Here is a 23277-nt window from a genome sequence, read left to right as displayed (position 1 = left end):
TCTCTACCCAGAAGTGTCCAAAAATAGTGAATATGTCAGGCTGAGTCACAGGGACAGGACAGGAAGCATCACAAGTAAAAAGCCCAATGTGACTCTTTTCATTTCTAACTGTGATTGGACTGTACTGGGACTGGGATGTTCTTGTATCCATCTTGAGGCTTTTTGCATAATCACCTTTTCACTGAACTGCTTGCAGTGATTCCCAACCAGGTGTATTTGAGTGTAGCATAACTAACATAAATAATATATCCGTCATGGGCCCACCACCTGTGGGAGGAACCGCTGGGGTCGGGTGCGCTGCTACATGGGTGGCAGTGAAGGTCAGGGGCCTCAACGGACCAGACCCGGGCAGCAGACGCTGGCTCTGGGGACGTGGAACGTCACCTCTCTGTGGGGGAAGGAGACGGAACTGGTGCGGGAGGTGGAGCGCTACCGGTTAGATCTGGTGGGGCTTACCTCTACGCACAGTCTCGGTTCTGGAACCATACTCCTGGATAGGGGTTGGACTCTTTTCTTCTCCGGAGTTGCCCAGGGTGTGAGGCCGTTGGAGTATTCGGCCTTCTTGGAGACCTTGACTGGAGTCCTGCATGGGGCTCCAGTGGGGGACTCCATTGTTCTGCTGGGGGACTTCAACGCGCACGTGGGCAATGATGGAGACACATGGAGAGGCGTGATTGGGAGGAACGGCCTCCCTGATCTAAACCAGAGTGGTTGTTTGTTGTTGGACTTCTGTGCTAGTCAAGGATTGTCTATAACGAACACCATGTTTGAACATAGGGATGCTCATAAGTGTACCTGGTACCAGAGCACCCTAGGCCGAAGGTCAATGATCGATTTTATAATCGTTTCATCTGATCTGAGGCCGTGTGTTTTGGACACTCGGGTGAAGAGAGGGGCAGAGCTGTCAACTGATCACCATCTGGTGGTGAGTTGGGTCAGGGGGTGGGGGAAGACTCTGGACAGATCTGGTAAGCCCAAACGGGTAGTGCGGGTAAATTGGGAACGTCTGGAGGAGGCCCCTGTCCGACAGACTTTCAACTCACACCTCCGGCGGAGCTTTTCGTGCATCCCTGTGGAGGCTGGGGGCATTGAACCCGAGTGGACAATGTTCAAAGTTTCCATTGCTGAAGCTGCGGCGAGGAGCTGTGGTTTTAGGGTCTTAGGTGCCTCAAGGGGCGGTAACCCACGAACACCATGGTGGACACCGGTGGTCAGGGAAGCCGTCCGACTGAAGAAGGAGTCTTTCCGGGATATGTTATACCGGAGGACTCCGGAGGCGGTTGCAGGGTACCGAAGGGCCCGAAGGGCTGCAGCCTCTGCCGTGAAAGAGGCAAAGCAGCGGGACGTAGCGGCGGGACGTCGTTCTCAATAGCAAAGCACTGCTACAACACACACAAGTTCACCATAATCTACAAAAGAACTACTTACATGTGCGCCCTCATTTAGAAGTCTCCCAGCTAATCCTGCCTTGTAACTGACCAAAGTTGGAGAAACAGGCTTTCTTTTACTGTCTCTAGAGTTAGCTAGCTGACATGCTCTACATCTGAGCTACTGAGCATGTGCGAGTGCAATCAAAGATAGTAGTGAAGAAGAACATGAAAAGAGGTCTCACTCTGTAGCTAAAACAGAAACCAGGTGAAAAGAGGATCTGCAGCAGTGAGAGAGAGCTGTGCAGTACAACAAAAATATGGTGTTTTTTGAAAATTAAACCATGTAAACCTATTCTGGTACAACCTTAAAATACAGTTATGAACCTGAAAATGAGCATAATATGGGCGCTTTAAAGTAATGAATGCACAGTTGAAATAGTATTGCAAATAAAAGTAAAATGGATAAGAAACATCCAGCACCTGGTACTTCAATTGTAGCCATTGCAAATGCAAACTTAAACTGACCTGAATGTGTTTATTTATTTAAAATCAACCTAAATATCTACAATACTGCAACATTCATGTATTATCCAGTTTAAATCAAATCAAATAGGGTGATTGTCTGCAATATGCCGTCCCTCCAGGAGCCTGAGGCGGCCCTCTCAACCTCTCAACCTGGACACAATCACTCCTGGCTGGCAGGAGGCTGTGGTCCAGCTGGGAACTCTTGCTGATCAACATTTTTGCAGAATGATGCCTAATAAACAACTTTAACTTGTTCAGGGAAAGGCCCAGGCTGCTGAAGCACGATGGTCTCCACCCAAACCGACATGGAGCCAGGCTGCTATCTGACAACATAATGACCACACTGAGTAAGTACTGACATTCTGTAGAAAATATCACAGATTAATGCCCCCCAGGTATTGATCCTAATGGCACTTTACAAGTGGATGGATCTGAAAATGTTTTCTACAGGGTAACATGTAGTACTACTACTATTCCAGTTATAATCAACAAAATACCATACAAAGTGGTGAATCCCCTAAGTAATAAGAAGCTGACTGCAAACATAGGCAAGGCAAGGCAGCTTTATTTATATAGCACATTTCAGCAACAGGGCAATTCAAAGTGCTTTACCTAAAACATGAAAGACAATTAAAAACAATTTAAAAGACAAGAATACATTTTACAGTGCAGTATAAGAATTTAAAGAACTGAGAGATAAAATCTGCGAATAAAGAACAGTTAAAACAGTTAAACATATAAAAGCAGCCTATCTAATGACAAATTAAGACAATAATTTAAAGAAAGAGCAGTTAAAACAGTTAAACAGTTAAAACAGTTAAACATATAAAAGCATATAAAATAGGTTATTTAAAGAAAGGCCACATTAAAAAGATAGGTCTTCAACCTTGATTTAAAAGAACTGAGAGTTGCAGCGGACCTGCAGTTATCTGGGAGTTTGTTCCAGATATGTGGAGCATAAAAACTGAACGCTGCTTCCCCCTGTTTAGTTCTGACTCTGGGGACAACAAGTAGACCTGTCCCAGATGACCTGAGAGGTCTGGGTGGGTCATAGTGTAGTAGCAGTTCAGAAATGTATTTTGGCCCTAAAGTGATTTCCTAGTGATTTATAAACCAGCAAAAGTATTTTGAAATCAATTCTTTGAGGCACTGGAAGCCAGTGTAGAGACTTCAGTACTGGAGTGATGTGATCCACTCGACTGGTTTTAGTGAGGACTCGAGCAGCAGCATTTTGAATCAGCTGCAGCTGTCTTATTGATTTTTTAGGGAGACCTGTAAAGACCCCGTTACAGTAGTCAAATCTACTGAAGATAAAAGCATGGACAAGTTTTTCCAAATCCTGCTGAGACATAAGTCCTTTAACCCTTGATATATTTTTAAGGTGATAATAGGCTGATTTTGTAATTGTCTTAATGTGGCTGTTAAAATTCAGGTCCGAGTCCATGACTACACCAAGATTTGTGGCTTTGTCTGTTGTTTTTTACATTGTCGTTTGAAGCTGTGCGTTGACTTTTAATCGTTCCTCTTTAGCTCCAAAAACAACCACCTCAGTTTTTTCTTAATTTAATTTAAGAAAGTTCTGGCACATCCAGTCGTTAATTTGTTCAATGCACATATTCAGTTGTTGTACTGGGCTATAGTTCCCTGGCGATAAGGTTATGTAAATTTGTGTGTCATCTGCATAACTATGGTAATTTATTTTGTTGTTTTCCATAATCTGAGCCAGTGGAAGAATGTAGATGTTGAACAGGAGAGGCCCCAGAACAGAGCCTTGGGGAACTCCGCACATCATATTTGTATGCTCAGATGTATAATTACTAGGGCTGTCAATCGATTAAAAAAAATTAACTAATTAATTGCACAATTTGCTGTAATTAATCGCGATTAATCGTTTTTTTAAATTGAGACTGAAGCTTATAATAATGGATATTTAAATGCTAAATCACTTAACTTTGCAAATATGAAGAAAAAAAAAACAAGGAAAGGTTCTGCTAAGTTCAGAATGTTTAATATCTTTCAGAACAACAGCAGCAACTATTTGGCTTAGTCCTGCTGAAGGCTGCTGGAAACGGCTAGAAACTGTCCGACTTGAGAGCAGATTTTTGTCACCGTCCCCGGCTGCTGTCGCCTGCTCTCGTCTACTTTACAGGCGAGGCGCAGTTCATCTCCAACGAGCCTATGTTCAGTCGGCGGCAGGGCAGTCGCTATATATATGTCAATGGGCAGTCGGGACTCACCCGGAAATGGCGAGCGGAATGAGGTGACTAGTCTCTCAAAATCTGACAAAAATCTTCTAAACTGACCTTTTGTTGAGCTGAAATGAAGACAGATTCAGCAACTGCACGGCCTATTTCTCGCTTAAAATGTTTTCAGAAACATGTTTCAGTGAACTATTTTAGTACAATATGAGATCGTATTCTGAACGGCCGCCATGACAGTCTGGCTTTGGATTTCCGGAGAAAACAAACCCATGTGACGCGTTCGTCCAATCAGCTGCCGGTTTTCATTACTTGGGCAACAATACAGAGTAGCGCCGCCTGCTGTTATGTAGACGTATTACGTTTCTCAGCCGCCACATGAAGTAAACAAACACAGCTGCGTTAATTTTGTTAATTTTTTTCAAAGAGTTAAATATTAAAAAATTAACGCAAAAATTAACGCGTTAATTTTGACAGCCCTAATAATTACCTATAGACACAAAGTAGTCCCTATTCTTTAAATATGATTCAAACCACTTTAGTACTGAGCCAGAAAGACAAACCCAGTTTTCCAATTGGTCAAGTAATATGTCATGGTCGACCGTATCAAATGCAGCACTGAGATCAAGTAATACTAAAACTGAAATTTTGCCACTATCTGTGTTTAAGTGGATATCATTAAAGACTTTGACAAGAGCTGTTTCAGTGCTGTGGTGTGGTCGAAAACCTGTATATAGAATAGAATAGAATCGGTTGCATATTTTCCTATATACCCGACTATACGAAATTAGATAAAAGCTTCTACACTAGATGCCTATCTGACAGTGCTATAGCTGAATTTAAGGAAGCTATTCCAACAGCACTTAACTCAATACCGTGCTTTAATAAAACAGAGGACCTTTATGTTAAAGGTCCCATGGCATGACAATTGCACTTTATGAGGTTTTTTTAAACATTAATATGCATTCCCCCAGCCTGCCTATGGTCCCCCAGTGGCTAGACATGGTGACAGGTGTAAACCGAGCCCTGGGTATCCTGCTCTGCTTTTGAGAAAATGGGCCGATCTGGAATCTTGCTCCTTATGAGGTCATAAGGAGTAAGGTTACCTCCCCTTTCTCTGCTTTGCCCGCCCAGAGAATTTGGCCCACCCATGAGAAAGAGAGACATCATGGCTTTCAGACGAACAAAGTTGGTCAAGGCCACACCCCCACTCTCCACCTTGCTCCCCCCTCTCTCCTCCTCAATAGCTACAGACACAGAAATGGCACATACTAAGGAAAGCTCATTGTGGGACTGGCTCTAGTGGCTGTAATTCTGCACCAAGGCTGAATTTCGGGAAAGAGACATCAGATACAGTATTAGGGGACCACTGAGGTCTATATAAAAGCATCCAAAGAGCACCATGTCATGGGACCTTTAATTGTGCAACAGACTAACATTTCAAAAGAACACTGTATTCAGCTTTCAGAATCAGAATACTATTACTCATAAACAGGGTTTTTAAATTGTCAAAGAATGATAAACCTCAACATAAAAACTTAACTGACACTATCTGTTGTTTAACACTTCATTTAGAATACAAGAGGACTTTTTTTATATCTTTTACTTTTGATGAAATACAGAATTGTTGACCTGGTTTTGTTGATGTTGCTGAAATACCTTTTGTATTGCTCTCATATTTTGAGAAGTTTGGAGTTCATTAGGTTAAAGCTAATGTGTAGTGTATCTTTCAGTACTTTCCTGACTTCCTGTCAGTAGTTTCATCAGTAATCTCCTGAACCTCCTGTTTTTATCAAACAAACAGGAAGAAAGAGTGCACTTTTTGGGGACTATTTTCAGCGGTGGTTTAATCTATATTTGGTGCTCTAGTGAGCATTTGTGGCAGCAGAACTGTGTATGTTTTCATGGAATTTGGTGAGTTGAATAGAATATCACCAGACTTATACTTTAATGTTAGAAAATGTTGTAAATACTACTAAAGTAGCTTTGTGCTGTTATTTTAAACATTCTGTTTGTTTGTTTTTTATTCTGAAATATTTTAGAAATGGATCCATCTAATTGGTTTCTTTGGCCACTTCAAATCAATTCAATTTTATTTATAGTATCAAATCATAACACGAGTTATCTCGAGACACTTTGCAGATAGAGTAGGTCTAGACCACACTCTATAATTTACAAAGCCCCAACATTTACAGTAATTCCCTCAAGAGCAAGCAGTGAGACAGTGGCGAGGAAAAACTCTCTTGGGAAGAAACCTCGGACAGACCCAGGCTCTTGGTAGGCGGTGTCTGACGGTGCCGGTTGGGGATGCGATGAAAAGTGGCAGTAATAGTCACATTAATAATGGAACAGTGACTTCAAATGGTAGTCGTAGTAGTTCATGTCATATCAGTGCGCTGCAGGGCGTTACAGGATGTAGCGTGGCCCAGCAGAGCATGGATGGCTGTAGCAGGAAGCAGCAGGGTTCAGCAGGATGCAGCATGACACTGCAGGGCACCGCAGAGCTTAGCAGGGAGTGCAGCAGGACCACTTAAGCTCAGCCTTTATCAGTCCCATAGGTTCTCTCTCTCTCTCTCTCTCTCTCTCTCTCTCTCTCTCTCTCTCTCTCTCTCTCTCTTTCTCTCTGTCTCTCTCTCTCTCTGTGGGGTTGTGATTACCTTGTGATTACCATGACTAGAAAACATTTAGAATAATTATAAAGAATCTTATTTTCCCTGATGCTGTCAACTGTCCTGCTCAATAGTTTAGAGGTCCTGTAACTGTGTTGTTTATTATTTCTGATTTAGGAAGCGTCATACTTTTTAAAAGGCTTTTATCCAAAGCGACTGCTGGATAAACATTCACACACCGATGGCGCAGCATCGAGAGCAATTTGGAGGTCAGTGACATTGGACTGTAGGGCTTGTACAGGGATCGAACCACAGACTTTCCCATTGGTAGACGACCGCTCTACCACAGCCACAACCACCCACTAGTAAGGGCCAGGTGTAAAGTCTCAGATACATATACATACACAATACATAGTTGGAGAACTGTGTAGGAATGGCCATAATGTTTCAATCGTTTGATTTGGGAGTCAACTTTTAAACACTTTTTCCCCACCACACTTCAGAAAACTAATGTCACATTATTTGATGGAAATTCATGCTGTCTCTTATTTTGGTAGTGAAATATTCTAGCTAAAAATCTAATAATTAAATGAATTTACCTTCATTTTTATTTCATTACATTATTTTTACAAGACAATATCATTTCAGTTTAGTTTTTCGTAAAGGATGTTTTTTTTATTTAGTTTTAAGTTTACGACAAGATTTTTCACTGCTTATTTAATTTTCAGTTTTATTTTACGATAATTACCTACACACATATATATATATATATATATATATATATATATATATATATATATACTGTATATATATATATATATATATATATAGAAAACACACAAACATTTTCTCTCAATGGGCCTCATTCACCAAGATCCAATATATAAAAGTTTTCTCTCTTAAATATGTCCTTAAGAAAGTATCTAAGAAAAGTCTACGTCGGATTCATGACGTGTTCTTAAACAGCAGAATTGTTCGCACCTGTGTTCTTAGGATTGATGAATCCCACGTCTTCGTAATTGAAAGCGCACTTCCTGTGCATCTCCTGGGAAGCAAGAGACTGCGCTAGAGATGGTTGTCGGAGTCGCGGTGGAGAAAGTACTGAATCTCAACTAAAAGTACAAATAATAAGAAACATATTTACTTTAGTAAAAGTATAAGGTGTCCACTACCACAAACAAGGCCTGGCTTTTAAAAGAAGTTCCTATCCTAACCAGCGTAAAATGGAAATGTGTTGTTAGAATCGCAATACAAGCTCTCGTGTTTTTTTTCTTTTTGTGACTTCAAATTCAGATCACGTGTGTGTGAATATTTTTTACAAGTGCAAATTTTAGTTTTACAAGTGCAAATTTTAACATACAAGTTCAGATTTTTTGTTCTGCAAGTTCTCACGTTGTATTCTACAAGCTCTCACGTTTTGCACCATATTTACCTTCATACAAATAGTGTGTGAAGCCCCCATGAGCGGACATAGGGAGATGTGAAGAGGTCCAGCCAAATAAATAAGATATGAACGCGTCTTACGCAGCTTGCGGAGGAGTAAACAACGCTGTGGAGAGAAATAGATGGCAACTATGATTTAAAAACGGGAATAATAAAAAACAAACATTTTCATTTTCACTTTTACTGGAGGCTGTATTACCGAGGGTCAGCAGCACTGCGCCTGGGCTCTGGAGCACCGGAGCCGGCTTGAAGTCGGCTTGGTGCCCCATATATACAGTATCTATGGAAACCATAGAGACAAACGTGTGATGGTCAGGAAGAAGTTTTGGCAGGGGAAAAACTGATCAGAAAATGCAAAACGCAACGTTGTAGAAATGTAGTGGAGTAGAAATTATAGATAATTGCTGAAAAATTTAACAAAGTCAAAGTGAAAAGTAGGCTATGCACTATTGACAAATACGTAAAAAATGTACTTGAGTACAGTAACGAAGATTTCTACCACTGCATTTTGGCTCTATAAATAGTGCGATGAATCACCAAATAAGGCAGGATTTAATCAGTTTAATTGCTGATGTAAATTGCAGTGTTAGTGTTTTTTTGCATATTATGATTTTTTTTTCAACTAATGATCAGAAATACATTACAGTAAAATACTATAATTGTAAACAACTGTAGAATTAAATAAAATGCAGTAAACAATTATTTGGAGCAAATAAGAGTGCTTTTCAGTGTTCGTAGATTTTGTTCTTAGCTAAGAACAAATCCAACATTAGTGAATGCCAGAATCTTCGTAAAAAGTGTGTAAGTGGGGTTTAAGAACACATTTTTTTGTAAGAACGGTCGGTGAATGAGGCCCAATGTCTTTAATTATGTAAATATTAACCAAAACATCAATATTCATGTGCTTCAATCAAAAATAAAACTTAATTAGCATGCATGTGCTCACAGCAAAAAGGAAAATGCCACAGAATCAAGTGAACAGAAAGGACTTCCCATTTACAGTACAAGACTTGGCAAGACTTACAATTGGCATCATAAGCGTTCAAACCAAAGAAATATCCATTTAAAGTGCAGAAAATACAGTTTATGTACATAAACTGCTTCAGATAGATATAAACATAATGGTACAGTAGCTCTCTGAGGTAGATGATGGACAAGCTGATCAGAGTTACTGTGTTCCTCAGGCCTCCAAAATATGCTTCTGTAGGTTTCATTTCATTACATGTGTTAAAGCCTTCCCTGACATAAAGTTAGTTTGAATCTATCTGCAAAGTAATCATAAATGTGCAACTTAAATAAGTCTTTGCAAGTCATTTTACACCTTTCATTTTAGACTGATAGCAGTTACCCTTCAGAAACTCAGAACATTTACATTTATTTGTGCTCGTCACATCTTGTACAGTAAATCCTTCCAAAAAAGTTGGAGGCTTCTATAAGAAAAGTTGGAGACATGCCAAGAAGACGAGGAGATGGAAAAAGAGGAAGACCAGGGAGTGAGCAGGAGTGGCACCACCGTTGGAAGTGGCAATGTTGGGGAGAGTTGCGTTGGTGGTGTTGCTGGCGCTGGTGGTGTTGATGGAGTTTGAAGCTGGAGATAAGAACCCCACTGTACGTGCTCAGTTTGGGGAATTACATCACTGCATCTCATGTTTGTCTGGTGGTGCCTGGAACCAAGAGCCACCCAGCTTACACATCAACGGACCTCCAGAATCACCCTGAACAAACAGACACGCATGTTCAACATTTGTATGAAGTGGACATTCAATTTAAGGTTAAAGTCTGGACATGACAGACACTCACGTTTGGCAGTGGTGGTTGTAGTGGTTGGAGGGAGGGTGGTTGTAGTTGTTTTAGGGAGGGTGGTTGTAGTGGTTTTAGGGAGGATGGTTGTAGTGGTTTTAGGGAGGGTGGTTGTAGTGGTTTTAGGGATGGTGGTTGTAGTGGTTTTTGGGAGGGTGGTTGTACTGGTTTTAGGGAGGGTGGTTGTAGCAAGGGTGGTTGTAGTGGTTTTAGGGAGGGTGGTTGTAGTGGTTTTAGGGAGGGTGGTTGCAGGGAGGGTGATTCGACGGTGCGTGGTTGTAGGGAGGGCGGTTGTAGTGGTTTTAGGGAGGGTGGTTGTAAGGAGGGTGGTTGTAGTGGTTTTAGGGAGGGTGGTTGTACTGGTTTTAGGGAGGGTGGTTGTAGCAAGGGTGGTTGTAGTGGTTTTAGGGAGGGTGGTTGTAGTGGTTTTAGGGAGGGTGGTTGCAGGGAGGGTGATTCGACGGTGCGTGGTTGTAGGGAGGGTGGTTGTAGTGGTTTTAGGGAGGGTGGTTGTAAGGAGGGTGGTTGTAGTGGTTTTAGGGAGGGTGGTTGTAGTGGTTTTAGGGAGGGTGGTTGTACTGGTTTTAGGGAGGGTGGTTGTAGTGGTTTTAGGGAGGGTGGTTGTAAGGAGGGTGGTTGTAGTGGTTTTAGGGAGGGTGGTTGTAGTGGTTTTAAGGAGGGTGGTTGTAGTGGTTTTATGGAGGGTGGTTGTAAGGAGGGTGGTTCTAGTGGTTTTAGGGAGGGTGGTTGTAGTGGTTTTAGGGAGGGTGGTTGTAGTGGTTTTAGGGATGGTGGTTGTAGTGGTTTTTGGGAGGGTGGTTGTACTGGTTTTAGGGAGGGTGGTTGTAGCAAGGGTGGTTGTAGTGGTTTTAGGGAGGGTGGTTGTAGTGGTTTTAGGGAGGGTGGTTGCAGGGAGGGTGATTCGACGGTGCGTGGTTGTAGGGAGGGCGGTTGTAGTGGTTTTAGGGAGGGTGGTTGTAAGGAGGGTGGTTGTAGTGGTTTTAGGGAGGGTGGTTGTAGTGGTTTTACGGAGGGTGGTTGTACTGGTTTTAGGGAGGGTGGTTGTAGTGGTTTTAGGGAGGGTGGTTGTAAGGAGGGTGGTTCTAGTGGTTTTAGGGAGGGTGGTTGTAGTGGTTTTATGGAGGGTGGTTATATTGGTTTTAGGGAGGGTGGTTATAGTGGTTTTAGGGAGGGTGGTTGTAGGGAGGGTGGTTGTAGTGGTTTTAGGGAGGGTGGTTGTAGTGGTTTTAGGGAGGGTGGTTGTAGTGGTTTTAAGGAGGGTGGTTGTAGTGGTTTTAAGGAGGGTGGTTGTAGTGGTTTTATGGAGGGTGGTTGTAGGGAGGGTGGTTCTAGTGGTTTTAGGGAGGGTGGTTGTAGTGGTTTTAGGGAGGGTGGTTGTAGTGGTTTTATGGAGGGTGGTTATAGTGGTTTTAGGGAGGGTGGTTGTAGTGGTTTTAGGGAGGGTGGTTGTAGGGAGGGTGGTTGTAGTGGTTTTAGGGAGGGTGGTTGTAGTGGTTTTATGGAGGGTGGTTGTAGGGAGGGTGGTTCTAGTGGTTTTAGGGAGGGTGGTTGTAGTGGTTTTAGGGAGGGTGGTTGTAGTGGTTTTATGGAGGGTGGTTATAGTGGTTTTAGGGAGGGTGGTTGTAGTGGTTTTAGGGAGGGTGGTTGTAGGGAGGGTGGTTGTAGTGGTTTTAGTGGTTTTTGGGAGGGTGGTTGTAGTGGTTTTAGGGAGGGTGGTTGTAGTGGTTTTTGGGAGGGTGGTTGTAGTATTTGTACGGAGGGTGGTTGTAGTGGTTTTAGGGAGGGTGGGTGTAGTGATTGTAGGGAGGGTGGTTGTAGGGAGGGTGGTTGTAGGGAGGGTGGTTGGAGGCGGTGGCAGGCCAGCACAGTTGATGCTGAGGTCACTGTCAGTTCCAGTGGACGTGAAGGTGACAAAGCCCGGCTGGTTGCTGGTGATCTGGCTGTTGATCCAGGACTGATACTGGGACACTCTGGTGTAGACTCCTGGGAAATTAGGCTGGGCACAACCATTTCCAAAACTTACGATTCCCCCAAGGATCCATTGGCTGCCCTGCTTGCTCACCAGTGGACCACCTGAATCCCCCTTTAAGAAGAGAAACATTTAGGAGAGAAATCTTTGCAGGAGATTAAAGCTGACACCAACACAGGCGTAAAGATGTTTACCTGACAGGAGTCCTTCCCTCCAGCACTTAACCCGGCACAGATCATGTTGTTCGTGATTCGGCCCACACCATAGTCACAGTTACACTCTCTGTTCCCCACGATTGGCACATTCACCTCCGTTAGGTTTTCTGGGGCAGGAAGGGGATCTAAAGAGAAACAAATACGGTAAATAAACAGCACATGTGATGAATTATGAGTGTTTGATTACTACATCAGTAGGTCTATGAATCTAAAGGACCATGTATTTGCACATTAAAGGTACAATCAGGAGTTTAAAGTTAAACAAAGTCAAACCAAAGGACAGGTCCACTACAACTGCTAACCCCTTAAATTGACAGATCATAGACAGTGTCGAAATCTCTGCTTCCCCCTGGCGGCTTGTTGGAGAAATGCGTATGTGTGACGTAGTGAAACAGGTGTGTTCTGGGTAGTAAAAACAAAGTATAGCGTGGGAATCAGTCTGAGTCTACGGTGCGAATGTAATAGTAAACGCTCCAGCCGAACGCTAGCAAGCAAAGTACCTTTTATGCCTGTGAATGTGTACCACTTATAAAATAAAGCCTGAGTTCATTGCTGCAACCAACCGACGCCTCACCGTTTTGTGCTTCGGCTCTGTTAACCCGGACCACTAGACGCAATTTACCTGCCACGAGCCAAGGGATTAGTTTGAGACCAGCTCACTCCCAACTACGGATCAGAGCGTGGAGAGGACGAATAAAAGTAATGTTAGCATTGATCTTCTGATGGTGTTAAAGATGTTTATGCTGTTTACATCACCTATTGTAAATATTTATTTTCCCAAGTGGATAAATCCTAACTTTTCAGGTGATCACTGAGTGTTTCCTCTCACCTCCTCTAATTTCTAAATTAATTTGAAAATCTATATAGGAATTTTTGACCACTAGTAACACTATGTTTTAACAAGTAAATCCCTGTTTAGTTTGTACCATGTACGAGGCAAGGGGCCAGGTGTAGCTACATGCACCAAGAAAGACCATGAAGAAGAAGACGGATTGCAACCGAACATGGATGAAAACAATTTGAAATGTTTTTTTCAAAATCACCTTTTTTTTTATGAATATGACACATTGAACACTTTGTTAGACTTAAAGTTAACACAGAGTGTGATTTGGTGAGAAACTTAACTTTTAAACTTAACCAAGAAAACTCCACAGGTAAGTTGACATTTCCTTGAGCACCATCATCAGAACAAACCCTTCACTGCAGAGACTCTTTGCAGCAATTTATCTTTTGTACCGTGGGGTGTTCAATAAAATATTTTTTAAATTTTATGACATTTCTAAAACTCTGTTTTGTTGCTTTATGGGTAAAGGAAGGTGGTACTCATTTTAGAATTTAAATGTCTGAGTAAACTCAGTTGTTGTCACCATTGTATTGAAAGAAAGAAATTTAACCTAGCTGCTCTCTGACCCACCTCCGGGTGCAATGGCGCCCCAGCCGGTCACCCAGGAGCTAACGCCGCTGAAGAAGGTGCTGCCTGGAGCTGCCAGGCAGACAGGAACAATGAAATCTGTGAACGTCACCAGTGAGGAGAGCTGCAGGAGGCAGATGTCGTTGTCATAAGTTATGGCGTTATAGTTAGGATTTACAATGATCTTTGTGACCGTCTGAGACACCCCATTGGGGTTGGGTCCCTGTAGACTCTGGAGACCCAGAGACACAGTCAGACTGGCTCGGATGCAAAAAAAAAAAAAACAGTGCAAATAAGAGAAGAGCAGTTAAGCAAACACAAAAAACATCGCCTAAGAGAATCTGCTCCTTAGTGCTTACCTTAAGAAGCAGTGAGCAGCAGTCAGCACCCATTCACGGTTAATGAGGGATCCTCCACAGAAGTGGCCCCCAGATGTTTGCAGGCTGACTTGCCAGGGCCAGTTACCCGGAGGGGCGTTCTGTCCTCCAACAATCCTGGTGTTGAGCCGAGTTATACCGCACACTGCAGAGAGACAGACAATAAGAACACAGTGAGCAATACTCTCCTCTCCCTGGATTACCACTGAGCACTGCTGGGATTATAAACTTTAACTGTTGGTTGAGGATTATGATCCTGGGATGCTCTCAGGTGTTTCTAATCCAACTATTCTTATTTCAATTTAAGTCTACACATTTCATTGCTTTTACTGGGTTTGACAGCAAATACTAACAACCATGAAGATATAAACAAAACAACTAAAGTCCAACAACATGTTGACAGCCAGGTGAAAGTATAGAAGTGTGCATAAAACTGACTTACCATCTAGTTGTGAGTGAGACTCTGAAAAATAGGAAACAAACGCATAATCACATTTAAAACATATTTATATTTACTGATGCCTAATATGATCATTCATAACCATAGAAATAAAAAAGTATAACCAAAGTCATTCAAACAAATATTTTTTCTTTGTGATGAAGATGGTACTGTGATTATACAAGATAGAAGAGATAACCACTGATACTGTAACAGAGGCAAACTTTGATTTTCTTTTTTTATGAATGTGAACTATGTGGAAATTATTTATTTTTCTTAAAGTACTTAAGAGTACTTAAAGGAGCACTCACCCATTCAGTATTGTTTCCATAAAGTTTGTGGGACTCACAAGACAATCTTACTTATTATTATTTTTGCTCTCTCACGTGTTGATCTTGATTTTATTATTTATATATTTTATTCAATATCTAAATGTTATCGTTCATTTTCATATATATATTGTATGTCTCATTCACATTTTTTATATGTGTATGTATATATATGTTTTACTGTACCTTATAAAATTAAAGTTCATTGTGGGGTAAAAAAAAACAAACAGAAAAAAGTTCCAGTACAACCCCACCCAGTCTTAATTAATTATTATTATTAATTAAATCTTGACTCTTGACTTGAAAATTTAAAAAGTATGTCAAAAGTATTGATAGCATGAGACAAACATTAAGTATGCTGTTATTTATTTCTGTTATTTATGAGTGAGTGGCGTTGACATACAGTACAGTGCATGACTTTTTCTTCCAACAGCCACATGTTTTACATACTGTCTTATTTTCTCGTTTTAACAGCTTAGCAGTGTTTTGTGCTGTCTGCTGTCCCATCAAACTGGTTTGACTGACAGGGGACATTTTTCTCTCAAAGCATGTTTTTTATGTGTTCAACTGCAACATTGTGTGATGACAGGCAAGGGGTGAATGTTTATTGACTGTGTCTGCACCGACAGACGTCTGATGATCAATGTCTGACAATTTACAACACAACAGTCCCAAAATGATGCTGTATGCTTATACTTCTACTGCAGTTACTGCTGCTCATCATATTACCACTACTACTGTTATATCTTCAGTCTCCGATGATGCTTTAATAAAACATCCCAGCAGCAGAAGTTAAATGGGCACTCAACTCATTTTACACATGAAGTTCAGTTTACTCTATAAGACCAGGCCTACTACCCAGCTTGTGAAAAATAATTGTATAATATAAATTATGAATAACCATGATGATGGACTACACTTCAACAGTAAGCGAACGTATCACTAAATCTTTCCTACATACAGTGGCATAAAGCATTTGCTGTGATGGATGACTAACACAGAATCTGTCAAATTGAGTAGGTTACAAGAGCATACGGCAGACGTAAAAATCTCAGCTCTGCAACGACTTAATATGTATTAAAATCTATTGAAAGTTGAAGAGCATGCAATATACGTGTCTCATCTGCTTCGTCAAGATAGTCTGTCAGTCAACAGATAATTCACAGGCGTGATGTGGACTAAATTATACCCACATTACACAGTCTTCCACCTTAAGACTGCAGAAACATAATTCATTTTTTACACTAAATATAGAATTATTAAAATGATTGTGAATTTTAAATCAGAAATTCTCAAAAAAATTGTATAAAGTAAAAAGACTTGACGTGGACACTCCTAAATTTGATCACTTTCATACATTTTACATCTTTTGCACTTCTTAAATTCTTTTAATCTACCGTGTTTCTACTGATTTTATTTTATAAATGGTCCTATTTAGTTATACAATAAAGCACCTTGCTTGTCTGTGTGTCAGAAATGTGCTGTATTAAAAAAAAAGTTGTCATGCCTTTTATTCATGCATACTTCACATTAATGTGCATTCAGTGTGACAGGATCACAGAGTTGGTGGGTTTTTGATCCCCAAGTACTTTTTATTTACTTCAAAAGTAGTATTTTGAACACAGGATTTGCACTTGTTTTACGTCACTATTTACTAACTTAATTCATTACAATATTTGACTTCCTCCTCCTCAGTGTGCTTCCACTCAAGAGATCTCAATTGGTTCAGGTGTGTGCAGTGAGGAGGGTCCTTACCGTGTGTCAGGAGAGTCAGCAGAGCCACCGCACCGATCACCTTGTAGAGAGCCATAACTGTAAGTACATGCCATCAGATCTACTCCGGGATTAAATAATCTTCTTGTGCCCTCCCACTTCCCCTCTCTCTCTATACCTCCCACACAGTAACAATAACTTTGTTACCTGTCAAAAGACTCGCCCAACCCCTCACCACAAACCACTTGTTTAACCACATATCAAACATGTCCTCTCTACATTCACACAAGTACTGTTCTTATTATGTATTTTTATTTAATGCTATGTTATAGTTCTAGTCCACTTGTACATTCACAGGAAAATGGTTTTTTTTACATTTATTTCACATCTGTAGTAACTAAAATCATAAAAAAACAAAATGTATAAAATGCAATGAATTGTTACAAATGAAACGTTCTGACTTGTGAGCTTTTATAAAAATCTGTGTTGTGTCTCAGTCAAAAAGACATTTCTCCTCTAAACTTCTCCCATTTCATTTCATATTTAAATATTTCACATTTTACAAAAAGAATCAAAGATTGGAGTACAGTCCAGAAAGTGAAAACAGATTTGTCTATCAGATCTTAGTTTCTTCTTCTTCTTCTTCTTCTCTTCCATTAATCCTCGGACGACCCTCAAATTTGTCTGGTGACCCTTTGGAGTGGACCAAACCCTAGGTTGGGAACCACTGGACCAAACTATGTAACTGTAAGGCAAGGCAAGGCAGCTTTATTTGTATAGCACATTTCAGCAACAGGGCAATTCAAAGTGCTTTACATAAAACATTAAAGAGCAATTAAAAACAATTAAAAAACAAATTAAAACATTAAAATTGAGAGTGCAGTATAAGAACTGAGAAATAAAATACGTGAATAAAAGTTACAGTGCAGTATAAGAAATTAAACATTAAAGAGCAGTTATAGAATGTCATACAGTGTCATCAATGCAACTTCAGTATAACAAATGAACAGTTATTTAAAGAAAGGCAACATCAAAAAGATAGGTCTTTAGCTTTGATTTAAATGGACTGAGAGTTGCTGCGGACCTGCAGTTTTCTGGGAGTTTGTTTCAGATATGTGGAGCGTAAAAACTGAATGCTGCTTCCCCCTGTTTAGTTCTGACTCTGGGGGACAACAAGTAGACCTGTCCCAGAGGGGTGGGTGGGTCATAGTGTAGTAGCAGATCAGAAATGTATTTTGGCCCTAAACCGTTTAGTGATTTATAAACCAGCAAAAGTATTTTTAAATCAATTCTTTGAGGCACTGGAAGCCAGTGTAGAGACTTCAGTACTGGTGTGATGTGATCCACTTTCTTGGTCTTAGTGAGGACTCGAGCAGCAGCGTTCTGAATCAGCTGCAGCTGTCTTATTGATTTTTTAGGGAGACCTGTAAAGACACCGTTACAGTAGTCAAGTCTACTGAAGATAAAAGCATGGACAAGTTTTTCCAGATCCTGCTGAGACATAAGTCCTTTAACCCTTGATATATTTTTAAGGTGATAATAGGCTGATTTTGTAATTGTCTTAATGTGGCTTTTAAAATCCAGGTCTGAGTCCATGACTACACCAAGATTTCTGGCTTTGTCTGTTGTTTTTAACATTGTCGTTTGAAGCTGAGCGCTGACTTTTAATCGTTCCTCTTTAGCTCCAAAAACAACCACCTCAGTTTTTTCTTCATTTAATTTTAGAAAGTTCTGGCACATCCAGTCATTAATTTGTTCAATGCACTTATTCATTTGTTGTATTGGGCTATAGTTCCCTGGCGATAAGGTTATGTAAATTTGTGTGTCATCCGCGTAACTATGGTAACTTATTTTGTTGTTTTCCATAATCTGAGCCAGTGGAAGCATGTAGATGTTGAACAGGAGAGGCCCCAGAACAGAGCCTTGAGGAACTCTGCACGTCATATTTGTAAGCTCAGAAGTATAATTACGTATAGACACAAAGTAGTCCCTATTCTTTAAATAGGATTCAAACCACTTTAGTACTGAGCCAGAAAGACCAACCCAGTTTTCCAATCGGTCAAGTAATATGTCATGGTCGACCGTATCAAATGCAGCACTGAGATCAAGTAATACTAAAACTGAAATTTTGCCACTATCTGTGTTTAAGTGGGTGTCATTAAAGACTTTAACAAGAGCTGTCTCACCGGCAATTTCCACTGGATGCGGAACGGCTGCGGAACGTCTCCGGAACGTCGACGGAGTCATTAGGTTTCCATTAAAGTCAATATGTGTATTTCCACTCACTGCGTAACGTCTACGTCCCTACTCCGTCCCAGTTCCGTCAGTCCGCAGCCCTCCGCAGCAGATACGCAGAGCTTCTATTTTTGACGGACGACGGAGAGCTCCACAGCAATTCAGCACACGGCAGATAGTGCGGGACAGGAAGTCGAGCACAGAAACAAAATAAATATCCGGTTAATTTTCAAAATAAAATACACCGTGCTCACGGCGGATCATATTTCCCTGTACTACACCTTGAAAACACAGCACAGAGTCGTTTCCCCTCTAGTACTCTGAATGGAAACAAACTGTTGTTGGTTTTGTGGTTCTATTCTACGTGAATTCGCGAGAACTTATGGGTCCTCGTGACTACAGCTGTCAGTCACGGCCGCAGCCGTTCCGCAACAAATCCGGACCCGGTGGGTATTGACGGACGGCGGAGCACGCAGCAGACACGCAGCGGAGCCGGTCCGCAGCTGTTACGCATGCAGTGGAAATCCCCGGTCAGTGCTGTGGTGTGGTCGAAAACCTGACTGATAGTCATCAAAACTGTTGTTTAGTGATAAGAAAAGGTTGAGTTGTTGAAAAAATGCTTTTCTATGATTTTACTTAAAAATGGAAGGTTTGATATTGGCCTATAGTTGTTCATTAGTGACGTGTCTAGATTGTTCTTTTTTAGGAGTGGCTTGATGACTGCAGTTTTTAGGGCCTGTGGGAAAATACCTGAGAGTAGAGATGTGTTTACAATCTGTAGAAGATCAGAAGTTAGAAATAACTGAAAACATGTCTTATATTTTAGATTCTTCAAAGTAGTCACCCTTTGCTTTTTTATTAATAAGGGAACAAATTCCACTAATTAACCCTGACAAAGCACACCTGTGAAGTGAAAACCATTTCAGGTGACTACCTCATGAAGCTCATTGAGAGAACACCAAGGGTTTGCAGAGTTATCAAAAAAGCAAAGGGTGGCTACTTTGAAGAATCTAAAATATAAGACATGTTTTCAGTTATTTCACACTTTTTTTTTAAGTACATAATTCCATATGTGTTCATTCATAGTTTTGATACCTTCAGTGAGAATCTACGATCATGAAAATAAAGGAAAAGCATTGAATGAGAAGGTGTGTCCAAACCTTTGGCCTGTACTGTATCCTGTACTTGATATGGAAGCACTGACTGTTTGTCTAATTTTCTGAACAGTTCAGATGCTACTGGTACTGGAGGGTTTGTTAATCTATTGACAGTAGGAAACAAAGCACGTGAACTATTATTGTTTCTGGCGATAATGTCAGAGAAAAAGGACCGCCTTGCATTCCTTAGTTCCAAATTATAAATGTGAAGTCTCTCTTTATAAGTGTTGTAATGGACCTGGAGATTAGTTTTTCGCCAACTGCGTTCAGCTTTTCGACACTCTTTTTTCTGTTCTCACCACTACAAAATTTCTCCATGGAGATCTTTTCTTAACAGAGACAGTTTTAACCTTAGTGGGAGCAATGGCATCAATAACATTCGTAATTTTACAGTTGAAATTATCTACAAGCTCAGTGACTGAGGCCCCAGTGAGGGCGGGTGAAGAGGAGAAAAGCTGAATGAATGATTCACTGGTGTTTTCAGTGATATACCGTTTTCTGATTAACTTTGTTTGAACACTTTTGGGCACAGAGATAGTGCCGTTAAAGAAAACACAGGGATGATCAGAGAGAGCAACATCAGTCACCACAACTTTGGAAATGTTTAGACCCTTGGAGATAATCAAGTCCAGTGTGTGCCCCTTATTGTGCGTGGGCTGTGTCACAGTTCTTTGGTCCCTCGGTCCTGGGGGTTGTCAACATGAATGTTAAAATCACCAGCAATAATTACACTGTCAAAGTTAATACAGATTATAGACAGCAGTTCAGTAAAGTCGTCAAAGAAGGATGCACAGTATTTAGGTGGCCTGTAGATATTTAGAAGTATAGCTTGAGGGAAGGATCTTAGCTGAAGAGCCACATATTCAAAAGAAGCTAAATTTCCGTAAGATATTTGCGTACATTGGAATGAGTCATTAAACAAAATGGCGACTCCACCTCCTTTCTTATTCACTCTATTCTCACTCATAAAACTGGAGTTAGGGGGGGCTGACTCAATTAGAACAGCAGCACTGTTATTATGGTCCAACCAGGTTTCAGTTAAAAACATAAAATCAAGATTGTGCTTAATAATAAAATCATTGATTAAAAATGATTTTCCTGCCAAAGACCTAACGTTTAGTAGGGCTAGTGTTCAGACTGTGGCTGACGAGGAATGGATGCTAAATTTGCAAAGTTTGGAGTTACGTGCTTATTCGCCATTGTTTTTCAATTACCTATCACAACATAAATTGTGGAAGAATCTAATACGCAGGGCCCAGGCTTGTCTTGGAAAGAGTCATGAGTGCTACTAGGCATGCAGAACCCCAACATGTGTCAGGGGGAAACAGGGGAAAAGGTGGATGGAGAGAGCGATGGATCCTCAAAGGCGCCGGGGTTGGTAAGGGGCTTTGAGGAGTGTTGGACAGGTGAAAGGGGGGGTTGAGATTTCTTGTCTCCACCTTGTGGTCTCCCATGGTCAAATCCTTGCTCTGGTGGGGGCTGTGGTGGATCACTGCTGCACTTTGTTGTTTCTTCCTCTTGTTTTGTTTGTGTTGATTTATCTTGTCTCGTGTCCTTGGCCGAGGGAGCAGGTGTGTGGTGCAGAAAGTAAAGTAGGCTAGAGGTGAACAGCTTTACTCCTGGCTTGTTAAGGAAAAGTCCATCTGCTTTAAAAAGATGTCTGCGGTCCCATAAAATGTTAAAATTGTCAATGAACTGCAAAGAATGGTCGGTACATGCAGTTGAAAGCCATCTGTTCAGTGCCAACAGTCTGCCGAATCTCTCATCTCCTCCTCTGACTGCCGGTATAGGGCCACTGATAAATACCTTCACGTTTATGGAGCTGACTGTGTTCAGCAGATTCATAAACTCACAATTCAGCACTTCAGACTCTTGCTTTACAACATAATTTGACCCTATGTGCAGTATAATGTTCTTCACAGTTGGGTGTGCTGCTACGATATCTGGGATTCTTTGGGCCAAGTCAGACAACATGTCTTTGGGAAAACAGAATATTTTGGTGTTTTTATTGGTTTTTATATCTTTTACAGCACAGTCACCCACAATCAGAGTTTGGGGCCCAGTCGTTAGCTTTCCCTGTAGGTTTTTAGTTTTATAATTGCTCTCAGTCCTTACCCTGCTATTTGACGATGAGACGCAATCCAGGTCATGTCCAGGGTCCTGCAGCAGAGGAGCATATCTGTTCTCCACCTGCACAGTCAGCTGTTGGGGAGGCATTTTGTTGCTAATTTTCCCTTTTGCACCTTTCCACGGCTGTGTCCTGCTAAGTATAGGGGTTGAAGAGGCGCTCTGCCTGCATGATAATGCAGGCCAGCCGGTCATATCACAAATCTCAGGGCGCTGTGCCCTGCCCGTTAGTCATCCTCCCATTTTCCAGGAAAATGATTTACTCTTAGGCTTTGCACCAAAAGAGTTCCAGGGAGGACTACTGTTAGGTTTAAAAAAGTTAAAGCCAGGCTATGTTTGGAAAACAATGTTTAATGGGGCCTGCAGCTAAATTTAATTAAGTAACTACACTAATCAGCATTTGACTGCCTTACCCAAAACCTAGCTTCTAAAGAATTAATCAGGTCATGTCTGACATTTAGCATATGAAGAAGACTCATTGTCCCCACAGGAAAGGTAACTATTGTTGTCTCTTTTTGGGGAGCCATCCCCTGTTGAGCTAGACGTGATTAGAACAAAGGAAATGCATATTACTGTAGAATCAACACTTCCATGACAAACAACTTTAGTCTGTGACTTGAAATTTCTTTGTTCCTCCTGTTTCTTTGTAGTCTTGCTGGTGCTAGTTAGCCATGTGTTAGCATGCTTTTGTCCTTTGTTTTGGGTCAGTGGTAAAGTGGTATCATTTCCACATGATCCGTTCACTTCCACGTTTACTTCTAACCGGTAAATTTTGGTTTCCAGAACTGCAATCTTCTGAAGGAGTTTGTAGTAGTCTTCCATGGAGAAGGGAGGCATCTTGCTGCTAATTAGCTTTAGCTACAGTCACTTTAGGACAGGCTTGAGCTATTTGTAGGCCACACTCACACAGAAAAATGTTGAAATATGGCAATAGCCTACTATGTCTACAAAAAATGTATAGTTCAGTGATTTATAAGTATCCAAGAGCCGTTGCTCATAGTTTCTCCCAGAGGGAAAGCAAGATTATCAGCAGAAATATGCAAGCAGAGGCAGGAGCAAGCAGCAAAGCGTCTGCACTGTAAGAAGCAGGAAGCAACATATATAAAGTTTTTAAAGTAGCTCCACCTGGAGCAGCTACTACAGTAACATGCTGCTCTCCCATTGATGCTTTAGTATTAATATCTAATAATGTCACATAGAATCAGATATCAGTCACAGACAGAGACACTTCACTACGTGCATGGCACCAAGAAAACTGTACTGTACTTTTACTGCTGATAAAAGCATTTTACTGACTTTTACCTGTAATAGTTGTTTTTTTTACATTACTATATCAATA

General features: G+C 41.1%; 1 pseudogene; it reads right to left on the bottom strand.

Moving 5' to 3' along the window:
• Window positions 1-9772: 9772 nt before the first annotated feature.
• LOC114570193 (mucin-5AC-like) lies at window positions 9773-16516 on the bottom strand (annotated as a pseudogene).
• Window positions 16517-23277: the final 6761 nt, after the last annotated feature.

The sequence above is a fragment of the Perca flavescens genome, chromosome 15 (assembly GCF_004354835.1).
Source record: "Perca flavescens isolate YP-PL-M2 chromosome 15, PFLA_1.0, whole genome shotgun sequence".
In the NCBI taxonomy this organism is placed as follows: domain Eukaryota; kingdom Metazoa; phylum Chordata; class Actinopteri; order Perciformes; family Percidae; genus Perca; species Perca flavescens.
The sequence above is the reverse complement of the archived record's forward strand: the minus strand, read 5'-3'. Positions and strand labels throughout refer to the sequence as shown.